This window comes from Patiria miniata, unplaced genomic scaffold (genome assembly GCF_015706575.1).
Source record: "Patiria miniata isolate m_02_andy unplaced genomic scaffold, ASM1570657v1 HiC_scaffold_3, whole genome shotgun sequence".
NCBI classification, from domain to species: domain Eukaryota; kingdom Metazoa; phylum Echinodermata; class Asteroidea; order Valvatida; family Asterinidae; genus Patiria; species Patiria miniata.
In genome coordinates this window covers 27,764,075-27,776,345 of record NW_024037069.1, presented here as the reverse complement: position 1 = coordinate 27,776,345, position 12,271 = coordinate 27,764,075, and the positions used below count along the sequence as shown (strand labels likewise).

The 12,271-nt window shown below is 41.0% G+C and overlaps 1 pseudogene; it reads right to left on the bottom strand.

Moving 5' to 3' along the window:
• Positions 1–12,271, bottom strand: part of LOC119736620 — a 44,934-nt pseudogene that overhangs the window by 12,100 nt on the left and 20,563 nt on the right.

The following is a 12,271-nucleotide window of genomic DNA, read 5'->3' as shown; positions in this document are numbered from 1 at the left end:
AAAGAGGGGCCAGGAATCGCCTCAGATTGCACCACAGAGCATCTAGGCCTAATTATCAAAAAAATTCCCGGGGCCCTTAAGCGGGCCCCGGACCCCACGCTGAAAGACATTCGCGCTCCGCATTATTAGTCCTCGGGACAGATCTCCCTAGCCCTACGCATCCTCAAAACAGTTTACTCAGCCTATCAAATTCCTTTTCAAAAATAAAATGCAAGAAGCTGATTATGCAGTCGAAAATACTTGGTTATCAAGTGAAGAACAGAAAAAACTTAACTAGGCTTGTATTAAGAAATACATGAGTAAAATTTTAAACTAATGAACAAAAAATTTAAAAAATACATGGTGTTACCGCAAACCGAAGCGATAATGGAAAAAAATTCTAATAATCTTCACAACATTTTGCTGAAATTGGGCCAGGAATCGCCTCAGATTGCACCACAAAGCATCTATAGAATCAAAATTTTCCCGGGGCCCTTCAGTGGGCCCCAAACCCCACGCCGTAAGACACTGCTCCGCGTTCGCATTAGTCCTTGGAGCAAATGCCCCAGCGCATCGCCCATTGCAACAGTTTTCTTAATCAATACAATTCCTTTTTTTAATACAATGCTTGAAATTATGCAGACGAAAATACATGGTTTGCAACTTTGAAGTACACAGTAGCTTAAAATTTGTAAAAACAAGAGTATATTTAAAAAAAAACATCTTTATAAGCTTAACAACTTTTGCTCAAATAATTCAGGAGGAAAGGGGCCAGGAATCGCCTCAGCATGCACCACAGAGCATCTATGATACAAAATTTTCCCGGGGCCCTTAAGCGGGCCCAAAACCCCACGCCATAAGGGCTTCGCGCTTCGCGCTTCGCGCTTCGCGCTCACTACATTAGTCCTCAGAGCAAATGCTCTAAAGGTGTGCCCCCCGTCGAAAGAAATCCTGGATCCGCGCCTGAAAATGGTACTTTTGTATAAATTTCCAACGGTGGTCGGCCGACCACCGTTTGAAAAACCCAACTATTTTTCAACTACTACTTCAAATTTACCATTTTTTCAGTTTAAATTTTGTATGCTATTGGTTACATGTTCATAAACAGATGCAGGCCAGCTAGACTGGTTCCCTTACCTTACAATTTTCCGGCATCTATAAATTGATCCATTTCATCTTTAGTGGAGTCAGGGAACCAGACTACTTGAACAGTTTTGTTTTTCTTGGCTTTTCCAGCATTTCCGAAAAACTAAACTTCAAACATGTCAGTGTAACAATATTTAATCTATTATACTAACCCCTCAAATAGTTCATTTCTGAAAATTACAGCAAAAGCCAATGATGTACATTCCCTTTAATGATGATACGTCCTGAACTACAGGCACATCATGCTTTTTTCCTGCATTGACTGTATTGCAAGACGTCCGGGAAGTAATTAATTTAAAATGCCCTAAGTAGCGTTTAATAGGGTAGATTTGTTTTTATTCTGTTGACTTTTTGGAACAATGATGTTAGTTACGTTTTGTACATGAAAACAGGGAGCCAAGGATGATGTTTGGTATAGCTGAATGTTCGGAATAGCGGCTCTCCTCTGTATATACTTTCCTAGTCGCTATGGCATTCTCTTCTTGGGTGGGGGCAGAGCTGGGATTTAGACCAGCAAATTGTAGTCAAGTCTATCACAATTCAGACCAAAAGTTACTGGTGTACAGCTGCTTGACACACTGCTTGTAAGATTTAGACTACAACTTTGCAAAATGAGTAGGATACAGTGAGACATTGTGTACCTGCAGTGGATGAGATAAGGTCCAGCATCTTTGGGTGTTGCCTCAGAGAACTCTTTGACAAATTTCAAGACCGGCGTCACATCCTTAGGGACATCCTTGTCAGGCCAGTTGGTGTAGTGAAACTGCGTGATCTTCCTGGGTGAAGACTCCTTGTCACCCTTAATTTCGATGTAAATAGGAACAAGAGAAATTCTTATGAAACAATAACACCTTGAAAAGTATTATGGCATTTCTGCATCAGAATGATTTCAATTGCCAGACACGATTCATCAGCAAAGCCTTTATCCTTTTAAGGTGTCTGCCCAAATAGACAGCATTTCATGAGTTTGAGTACCACCCAGGTAAGCTGGTGAGGCTTTTATTTTCTTACAAGTTCTCTGAATGCACTGCGTGTACAGTCACAGTACATTGGTTGTGGCACAATAAATGAATAAACACATAAGAAATAAATATGGCCTTAAATATTAGGGAATGTTTAACTACGCATTTTAAATTATTCATTGAAGCAGACTGAAATTATAATTAGTAAGTTGCTTTCATTTCTCCAAAAAGTTCCAAAAAGTAAGATTTTACCTCACTTTCAATTCAATACGGCCGACTCGGGCGTAAGGCCCATGGCTTGCAACTTGATTTGTGATTATCTTGTGATGGACTTGCAAGGACTTGAGATTTGTGAGGACTTGTAATATATTGCTCATGAAGTTCATCAACGATGGACAACAAATGATATTTGACAACTTACCACCTTGGAAATTGTCATTTTTCTGACTGTGTACTCTCCTCTAGTCTCCTCACTAACTGCACTGATTAAAATGCCACCCAGGGTTTCTGACTTCCCAACGTCTGGCCAATACTTGGCACATTTATTCTGAAGGTAAAAGATTTTTTAAAAAATGGTTCAAGAATTTCAAAACAAAAAAATTGAGACATGCTCAATAACTTCCAACCGATACTAGTGCACAGAGCAAATTCTTATTTAAAGACAGACATGAACCCTTGTAAGTATCTTGCAAACTCTCCAAATTACTTGATAATTATTTACTATATGTCCGAGAAAAGACTGTGAATAATTGTGTCTGGAATGATTATGTTTTGAAGCAAAACTGTCACTTAGACCCCCTTTACACAGGGCTGCGACCTTGGGCCTCCCTGGTGCGACTATAAAACTGGCCAGGTCGCCGTTGGAGGCTCAAAGGAGGCCGAATGGATGCCTAGGTCGTTCAACAGGATGGTACACAGGATGTTCAGACATCGCCATGGACGCCATGGTCGCCGTACATTTTTGAACATGTTCAAAACAGTCGCACAAAGGTCGCCGAGGAGGTTGGTTGCTCAAAGGTGGCTCAAATGAGGCAGAAGGGAGGCACAAGCATTGCCGTGGTTACAGAATGGATGCACAATGGTCGGCCAATGGTTGCCACGTCATAGATCCGTTCTGTTGCAAATTCAATCTGGGTGATGCTTTTGCCTCCCTTGTGCCTCCTTTGGCCGACCAATAGCATGCATTGAACGATGACTGTGGTGACCGCTGTGCCTCCATTCGGTGTTGGTTGCCGTAGGTTGCACAGGGTAAGCACAGGGGATCAGCACAGGGGAGGCAGGCAAGTGGCTCAGTGGATGCACAGGTCGCTTGTAGCTCGACATGAAAATGCCCGAAAATTGCAGTTTTTGTGGTTCAAGGGAGGCACATGGATCGCGGGAGCAGTTACATAGAAACAGGTTTTTCTGGGTTTAGGTGTCCATTGAGCATCCTGGACATTTTTTGGTCGCTCGTAGGTGGTACAAAGTTCGCAGCCCTGCCTAAACGGGGCTTTACAAAAGAGAGAATTCACATGTACACGTTTCTGTTCAAAACGTACAACAAATCAGGTAGAATAGGTCTCTCTCAAATGACGTCACTGCCTACAGATTGTCATCTGCATCAGCATTATGGGAGACAAATTTTGAGGCTCGCATCGGTTGCACCGTTTTTTAAAGGAAATTTGTGACAACATGCGCGCATGTTTTGAACATTTTGAACACTGCGTGCACACGAACCTGATGGCGTTGAACATGCAGTTGTAATTTTCCTACGTGGTGTAGCCACCGGGGGGGGGGGGGGGGGGGCATGGGGGGGGGCAACTGCCCCCCATGAAACCTTGTCGCCCCCCACCCCCCCCCCCCCCCCCACTGAGATTTTGAGTTTCTAAAAAAATTATCATTGATCTAAATCTAAATAGTCCCGAATGATCCACATGATGACCACTGAGAAACGACCCTTCGACCGGCGACCGCGAACCAGTAAGCTGACAACCAGCGTGACATAGCGCATAATGATAATCTAAAATGCGTATTAACATCCACTGCACTGCTCGCTCACACCGCGGAACACGTATTATAGACAGGTTGTCCGTGGGTCACACAGTTTCAGTCAGCTATATCACGCGAATCGGCCACTTTTCCCTCCATTCATATAAGCTAAATAATAATAATAGACCAATTAAAATTCCTTGAAATCAGTGGCGTAGCCACGGGTGGGGGGGGGGGGGGGGGGGGGTGGGGGCAACAGCCCCCCCATGAAACCTTGTGGCCCCCCCAGTCACCCCCCCTCCCCCCCCCCCCCCACACACACTGAGATTTTGAGTTTCTAAAAAATTATCATCGATCTACATGACGCCATGGGCGTCAATCCTGGGGGGACGGGGGACTGGTGTCCCCCCCTCCCACTTTTTGAAGGGAGGGGGACACAATATCAAATGTCCCCCCCCCCCAGATTTTTGAACTCGTGTCTTATTTACAGGGCCCTATTATGTACTACAATGTATCTTTTACTTACAAAATATTGGTTAAAGTGGTCAGAAATTGCCTCAGATAGCACCACAGAGCATTAAGAATCCAAATTTTTTCGGGGCCCTTAAGCGGGCCCCGAACCCCACGCCTATAGCTCAGAATTCTGGTAGCTGATTCAATGTCTCCAACCTCGAAAACAATGTTCACAAATTTTCTTAAGCCTTTAGCTGAGAAAACTTCGAAAATTAGATTTAAATTATTATCTTTTGTGCTTAGATAATTATTGGTTAAAGTGGTCAGAAATTGCCTCAGATCACACCACAGAGCATCGGGAATCCAATATTTTTCGGGGCCCTTAAGCGGGCCCTGAACCCCACGCCTATAGCTCAGAATATCGATAGCTGATTCAATGACTCCAACCTCAAAAACGATGTTCAAATAATTATCTTTTGCTAAGAAAATATTAGTTAAAGCATGGAGGAAAGTGGTAAGAAATTGCTTCAGATCACACCACAAAACATCTACAATCCAATTTTTTCAGGGCCCTTAAGCGGGCCCTTAAGCGGGCCCCAAACCCCCACGCCGTATGAGTGCTTCGCGCTCGCATCAGTTCTGATCAAGGTATGTCCCCCCCCCCACTTTTGAGAAGAGATTGACGCCCCTACATGACGCCCCCCAATGAAATGTTCCAGCCCCCCCCACTGAAAAACTCCTGGCTACGCCACTGAGGTAGAGTGAGGCTCTTGTCAAACTAATCCCTGCACACTTGGTAATAATGCCAACTATTCCCCATGATTGGTTGAAATACTAATGACAGTAAGAACTCACCTTTCCATCCTCCACAAGGTTTGTGCCGTTGACAATGATGCGCACATTCTCCTGCCAGACCATCTTCCAGAAGTCTTGAGAGGTGGCCTGATTGGGCCCTGGGGGATTGAAAAGAATTGGGAATATTAATAACAAGCATTGATGAAGACGAATACTTAGAATGACAAAATGTGTCCCTGAACCATCATAGGATCAGGCATGCAACTGGGAATTTAGAAAAAAAAACAAAGGAAATTCCAAACCACCCAAGACTTTGTACAGTGTTTTTCAATTTGCAATGGCATTCATGAGAAGTAAAAAAAACAAGGAAATCAGCAGATTCGAGGAAAAGGTATATGTAGGATACAAGAAGGAGTTATAAGGCTACACCAGACATTAACATTTTATGATCAAATTTAATTATGATCTTGTGAGATGTTCACTTTTTTGAAGGGGTCTGCAAAAGTATTTCTACACCTATTCGACATCATAAAAATATAGACCTGTTATTATTTCTTCCTACATTTCAAATTAGCTATACCTTGAGTAGCTATGTAGGCTTTGTCATTCTTGTAGCCCTGTTAGTGAGAGGGAAAGGAAAGAAAAACCAATCTCACAGTTTTACCCAAATTCACACATTCCTTCAAATCAGGCTATTTCTTAATTATTCACAGCCTTGCGAGGCATCGTAAGTTAGGATGAGTTTCACGAAATCGGGTGCTGTACCTCCAGATTGCCATTTTGGTAGCACTGGAACGGCAATCCGGAGGTTGCATATTCAGTCAATTTCTTTGTTCAACTTTAAAAAACGTTTCAAAAGCAACTGTGAGTTTAAGCTGCTATTTTATTGCATTAGTAAATTTATCTTTCGGTTTGATCACGTAACCTTTTTTGTACAATCTGACCTTGATGTAGCATGCATTGATGTATCCCAAGTTCTCATCCTCTTCATCATGATCCAGGATCACACGACAATGGTCATCTGAATCAAACAAGGAGGTTGAAAGAAAAGCCACAAAAACTTTAAAGTCATTTGCGTATGAAAATGTTGTGCTCTGTTACAGACCGAGTACAGACACATGAAATTATGTAGTAATTGTATGTAAACATAAACTTGAAATATTCAAGACATCAAAGAAATATTCAATGCCGGGTCTTGAATTTTTACTGAATTTACAATACATGTGAGGGTCAAAAAAGATGACAAAACATTTCCTTTTGAAATAAAATTAAGCAACGGTGAAGGTACATGCACGCCACCAGGATTTTGAGGAAAGAAGGGAAAGATATAACATTTCTATGAGTGTATCTTACATGCTGGAATATTCCGATAGCGGTTCTTCAGCTTGTTGTCTGGTAGCTGGGACACATCACAGGAGCATATTGCCTCTATTCCAGGGAAGGACTGACAGTCAATGGCACAAATTAAAGACATTTCAAAGAAATAACTCACTGTCACAAACTAAGACAGCTTGATTAATTTTGATCAAACCCACCTCCATAACAATATCTTATTTCTCTCAAGAACATTCTCAAACCCTTTGATCGAAACCCACATCTTTGCAGAGAACCAATACACCATTCTCAGGGTATCCCATCTTGAAAATCATAGCGAGACAAACAAACATGGCAGTGTAAATAGTGTGTGCGGTGAAAGAGTGACTCTTGTAAAGTTACAGCAGACTGACAATCTTATAAACGGATGGATAGCTCAAATTCCCCCGAAACATCAATCAATATTCTAGGTAGGTTATGCCTCATTGCCTTTTGAAGAAGGATCTTAGAATATATAAATCCTAAAACAGTGGCCGACCTGAAGTTTTCATGTAGTACTCATCAGTAGTTAACGCCGCAGCACCTCCATCAACTTTCTAATTTCACTTTTTGATTCATGACGTTTATTGAGGTAAAATTACGTTAACTACTGGCGGGTACTCCACAGAAACTTCAGTTCGGCCACTGTTTTAGGCTTTATTATCTAATATCCTTCTTCAAAATGCAATGAGACAAGACCTACCCAGAATACAGATTGATGTTTCGGGGGAATTTGTGCCAACTTTCCATTTATAAGATTGTCAATCTGCTGTAACTTTGCAAGAGTCACTTGTTCACCGCACGCACTATTAACACCGCCATGATTGCTTGTGTTATTTGCCTCGTTATGATTTTCAAGATGGCGTACCCCAAGAAACGTCTGTTGCACACTCTTTGTAAAACTTCAAGGGGAACCAAGTCCCATGTAAGGCAACAAACTCTGTACGTACACATTGGATGGCACTATTTGCCTCTTTTGAGAACACAAGTGGGACGAACACACCGCACCTGCATATTGGTTTTACGTGCACTGTGTGAAGTGTGCAAGACTAGTTCTTATCTGAACTACACAAACTGTAGCATCTTCACGTGATCATCAGGCGCCATAAGCAACGCATTCAAAAGTCCCTCCCAGTGGTCCCCCCCCCCCATCTTCTCCTTTGTAACCATTGAGGGGTAGTTACTGGGTTTTATCTCCCTTGATCATGCAAAATCTTGAAGGATCTGGGAGAACATCAAGATCGGCAAATGTCTATCTTACTAGGGATGTGGCAAAGATAAACTGCCAACTTACACTCCATTCCTCTCCAAATTGCGGACCCTGCATGGCCCGGCGCATATATGCCACGAACTCCTTCAACGGGATGGGTTCTTTCTTCAGTTCCCTCTCAGGGGGAGGGTAGAGAGGCAGGCCAGCAAACGCTGAGCTGCTGTCTAGCATGGAGATCAGACTGGTGCCAGACTTTGGCCGTGCCTTATCGGTGGTGGTGGGTGTGGTGGTAGTGGCGGTGGGTTCTGGGGACACGTCGCCATTGGAGTTGACATCCTCCAAGGGGATGGAGACTGGGTTGTCTATAGCCTCCAGACTGGATACTGATAACAGAATTTGTTAAAATAACTAAGTACCGGTACAACTTCGGTTCAATTTTATGTAATGCTAACCCCAAAGCCTTTTTGTTTGAGCATCCTACATCCTTCTAATTCCTTTAAAACCCTCTTATAAACAAGTCTTTCCTGAACCTTAATTCCCTATTGAGTTTACTAAAAAACACTATCAAGTCCACCAAAATCCATCACTGAACCTGCTTCACATAATGCTTCAGGACCAAATCTGTCGAAATCCACCACTTGGTACTCATGGCTTGACTACCAAAATCCCCTAAATGGAGGGGGGGGGGGGGGGGATTGGATTTTGATGGAGTTGGGAATTAGATCAGGGTTAATACAAGCATGGAGGTAGTGTCTATATGGACATACAAAATATGGCTTTACAATATCTTTAATTATTCAACAGAGTTTTCAATGTGCATATAATTTAGGTAGCTTGACCTGAAATAACATTGTGGAGTTTCAGGGAGCAAGAAACGACTAAACTCTGAAAAACACAAGTTTCCTGTTCTTTTGTGCAATAGGGAACTATATCAGCCCAAATAACAAGGAAATGAAAACATGTGAATCCCAATCACAACAAACATTATATCTGCATCAACATGGTATTTTTAAACTGGAATTAAGCAGACATTGATTATTTGATGTTATACATAATTATCTCTGCTAGACATATATTCAAATGGAGAGTGCGTGCATATTTTGCAGAACTGAGACTTTTGGCAAAGAAGTCAGATATTTGGAAAGAAACTATTACTCAGTTAATTTTCTTTTCAGGAAATAGGACTTAAAAAAGAAGTAATGTTGACATGTCTTGTTCGCTAGTTTAAGTGTTTATGTAATTTTATGTTATTGATAATGTTGGGTGGTCTATTTTATTAAAGTGAACTATTTTCAGAGAAAGGAAGCGTTTCTCTGTGGCACAATGATCACTTGTAATGAAATGTTTTAGGATGCATTTTCAATGACTGTAGAGTGTTCTGCAGTTTGGCCAAGGACCAGAATGAACATTTTTAACAACCCACTTCAAATCAAACTTCTCTGGCAGAAAACCTTTGACACTTTTAACAAACATGTCTGAATGTGAACAAGCAATTTGCGTACATGCACTCATTGACTGCAATGCAGTGTATGTGACTCACTCAACGTATACTTGTAAGTTATACAATGGCTTAAAGCTATAGTCCATCATTTGCAGCCATTCGAAAAGTAACTGGCGTAATTATTGTTGAAAAACATACTTGGTTGAAAGATAGTAAGGGGACTAAACTCCCTGTGAAATTATTCTTTCTAGCAAGCTATCATTTTGAAGTACTCAACGAAAGAAGGCCTTTCCAACGGTGCGCCTTAATTTAAATTAGTAGTTCGCTTTGTTATTCAGCGAAGAGCGCGCAAGCATTGGCACGATGCACACACGTGCGTGGTTGCTATAATTCGTCGGATCAGTGCGCGACATCGCGTATAGCTGCAATCGGCTCAGTGAGAACGCGTCTCGGATGCTGAATTCTGGCCCAATTCAAAACATGATTCAGCATTTTTTGATTTGAATTGAGATCCTAGAATGCTGTTTTTCTCAGAATATACAGCTGAAGCTGAGCTGAAACTTCATCAGGTTAGTTGTTCAGTATCCTTCATTAGATTTTGAAAACTTTTGTTGCTTCAAACGAACAAAATGCACAAATTACAAATGATGGACTATATCTTAAAAAAAAAAAACACCAAAAGGTGTGAGTGAATCAATGCACAAACACATTGACATTTTTTTTCAATTGTTGAATGCTTACAGTGTCTGAAAATAGAATTAACCTTTCTGGGTCTTGCAGGTGGGTATATTTCTTTGGATATTTGGTTGACAAAGATAGAACCTGTATTGTAAATTGTAGGAGTACAGTCACAATCCAGAATTAGTCATCCACATGGTCCATTCAGTGTGTCACAAAGAGGAAGTCTGCCGGAATTTATGCAACAAAAGAAAGAATTTGGCAAAAGGGTGGAATTCAAACAGAGTTAACGCACACCAACACACCATGAAAGTGAACTTAGATGAATACATGTGCATTCAGGGTCAATACAGCCATCCAGTTTCCTTTATTTTTCCTCGATTTTGATGTACCAGACATTTTTCGGGGTTTTAATTCCTGCTTTAGACTGTGGTGTTGTGTTTTGAATAAGGGGAATTATATAACAGTCTGTGGCACTGTTCCTTTGAAAGAAATGTGAACGTTTCTAATAATTAGTTGTCATTTATGGTGAACCAGACTGAAAATTAGCAGTTTTCTCTTAGACAGTTTCGATGCAAACTATTAAATGTAGCCAAAAATGTTACCGATACATGAGAAAATATACCGATACATGAGAAATTTAACCCTAACCACCCTGAATCCTTCAAAATCCTCTTGTAATAGTGCATTGACAACAAATTTTGTATTGTGTTTCGCTAAAGAAAAATTACAACATTTCACCCGGGGATATAAAGTTTATTATTTTTAAATGAACCAACAAATAATAAAACTCACGGTGATCACTGCTTCCAAACTTCCCTTGTAAGCCATCTACGGAAACTTCTTTAGACCGTCTTCTTCTGCAATCACATGGACAACAGAAAATATAATCATTGCAATATTAAAAACTATTCAAAAATAGTCCAGAACCTTTATGCTCCCTCTTTTTCAAGGTGTCCCCTCTAAATCTTTGCACTAATACTGACTTTTGCCAGGAATTAAAGCTTAGAGAGTACAGTATGTAGGTGAAATTGCTCTCCTTGTTTTGGTTTCATTACAGAAGATAAAAAGGGGCACCTCTTTATTGAGATGCTCTAGTGTCAAGATCACTAAAAGTAATGATTCTTTGTAGGGCAGGAGAAACTCAGATTGCTCCTAGCCCATGTACAGTCACACAAAAGTTACCAATAACCCAGAAGGAAGATGTTATATAAAGTTGCAGGTGCAGCAGTAAAGCATGCTGCTGTTCCATTTTTGCTTCTTTCTCTCTCCATAATCAGCCAGTGTTGTAGTCCACCCCATCATACGAGTTAGTCCTCACAACTTTATGACAAATCAGTCACAACTCATCTAGTGGTGTGCATTTACGGTTAGTAAAGCAACCGCGTACCCAATTAAGAAAAATGGGGGTACTATTAAAGGTACCCAATAAAGAAACCCAACCCCAAAATTCAAATCTCAGAAGTTGCTGTGCAGATTGTTTATAAAGATCCATACGATAATACTACTACATGTACATCGGTGCGTCAAGATACACATACGTATAGTGAGCTTCGTGGCTTTATGGTGTAAACTGCAACTTCCGCCAGTGTTATAAACGTGACATATGTTTTGTTTTCCCATGTGGCCTGGTTTTCATTTTGAAAATTCCCCACAAATGACATCCAAAACCTTTCTTTTTCATTTTGGGGGTAGGCTTTTGTTTGACCAAGGAGAGCAGATTGTACTCACCGATAGTGTCTGACCAGCAGTGTGACCAGAATCAACACTACAATCACCAGAATGGCTAGCACAGCAACCACGGCAATGGTCACTATGTTATCATTCATACCGGTAGGTGGAGGTGGAGGTGTGGAACCTGATGCAACTGTGATACTCGCTTTGGGAGCTAATAAAGAAAAAATGGAGGAAAGACAAATGTATGTACACTAATCTAGTATACAGAATTTGGAGCCATTACTGAGCCGGTGCCATGCTCCCGGAGTTTTTAAGGGGCCATGTAAAAGAATTTGTTTTAATGCGATCCTTGAAATTTACCAGGTACCCTTGTGTTCCATTTAGGTTATTTGTAATCTTCATGGTGGCATTTTACAGAACTTTTAGTGCCTTTTGGGGTTTTTATGCTTTGAAAATGTCTATGAACAAAATTCATGAACAAAAACTGTGATGTCATTTAAGGCAGAAAATTAAGTTTTCACATCTGCTTCAGCATAAAGTCACTGGAATTTTAGCTGTTAAGCAGGGTTTCTGTGGTTACTTTCCTTCTTTCAGTTGTTCATTGTTGTT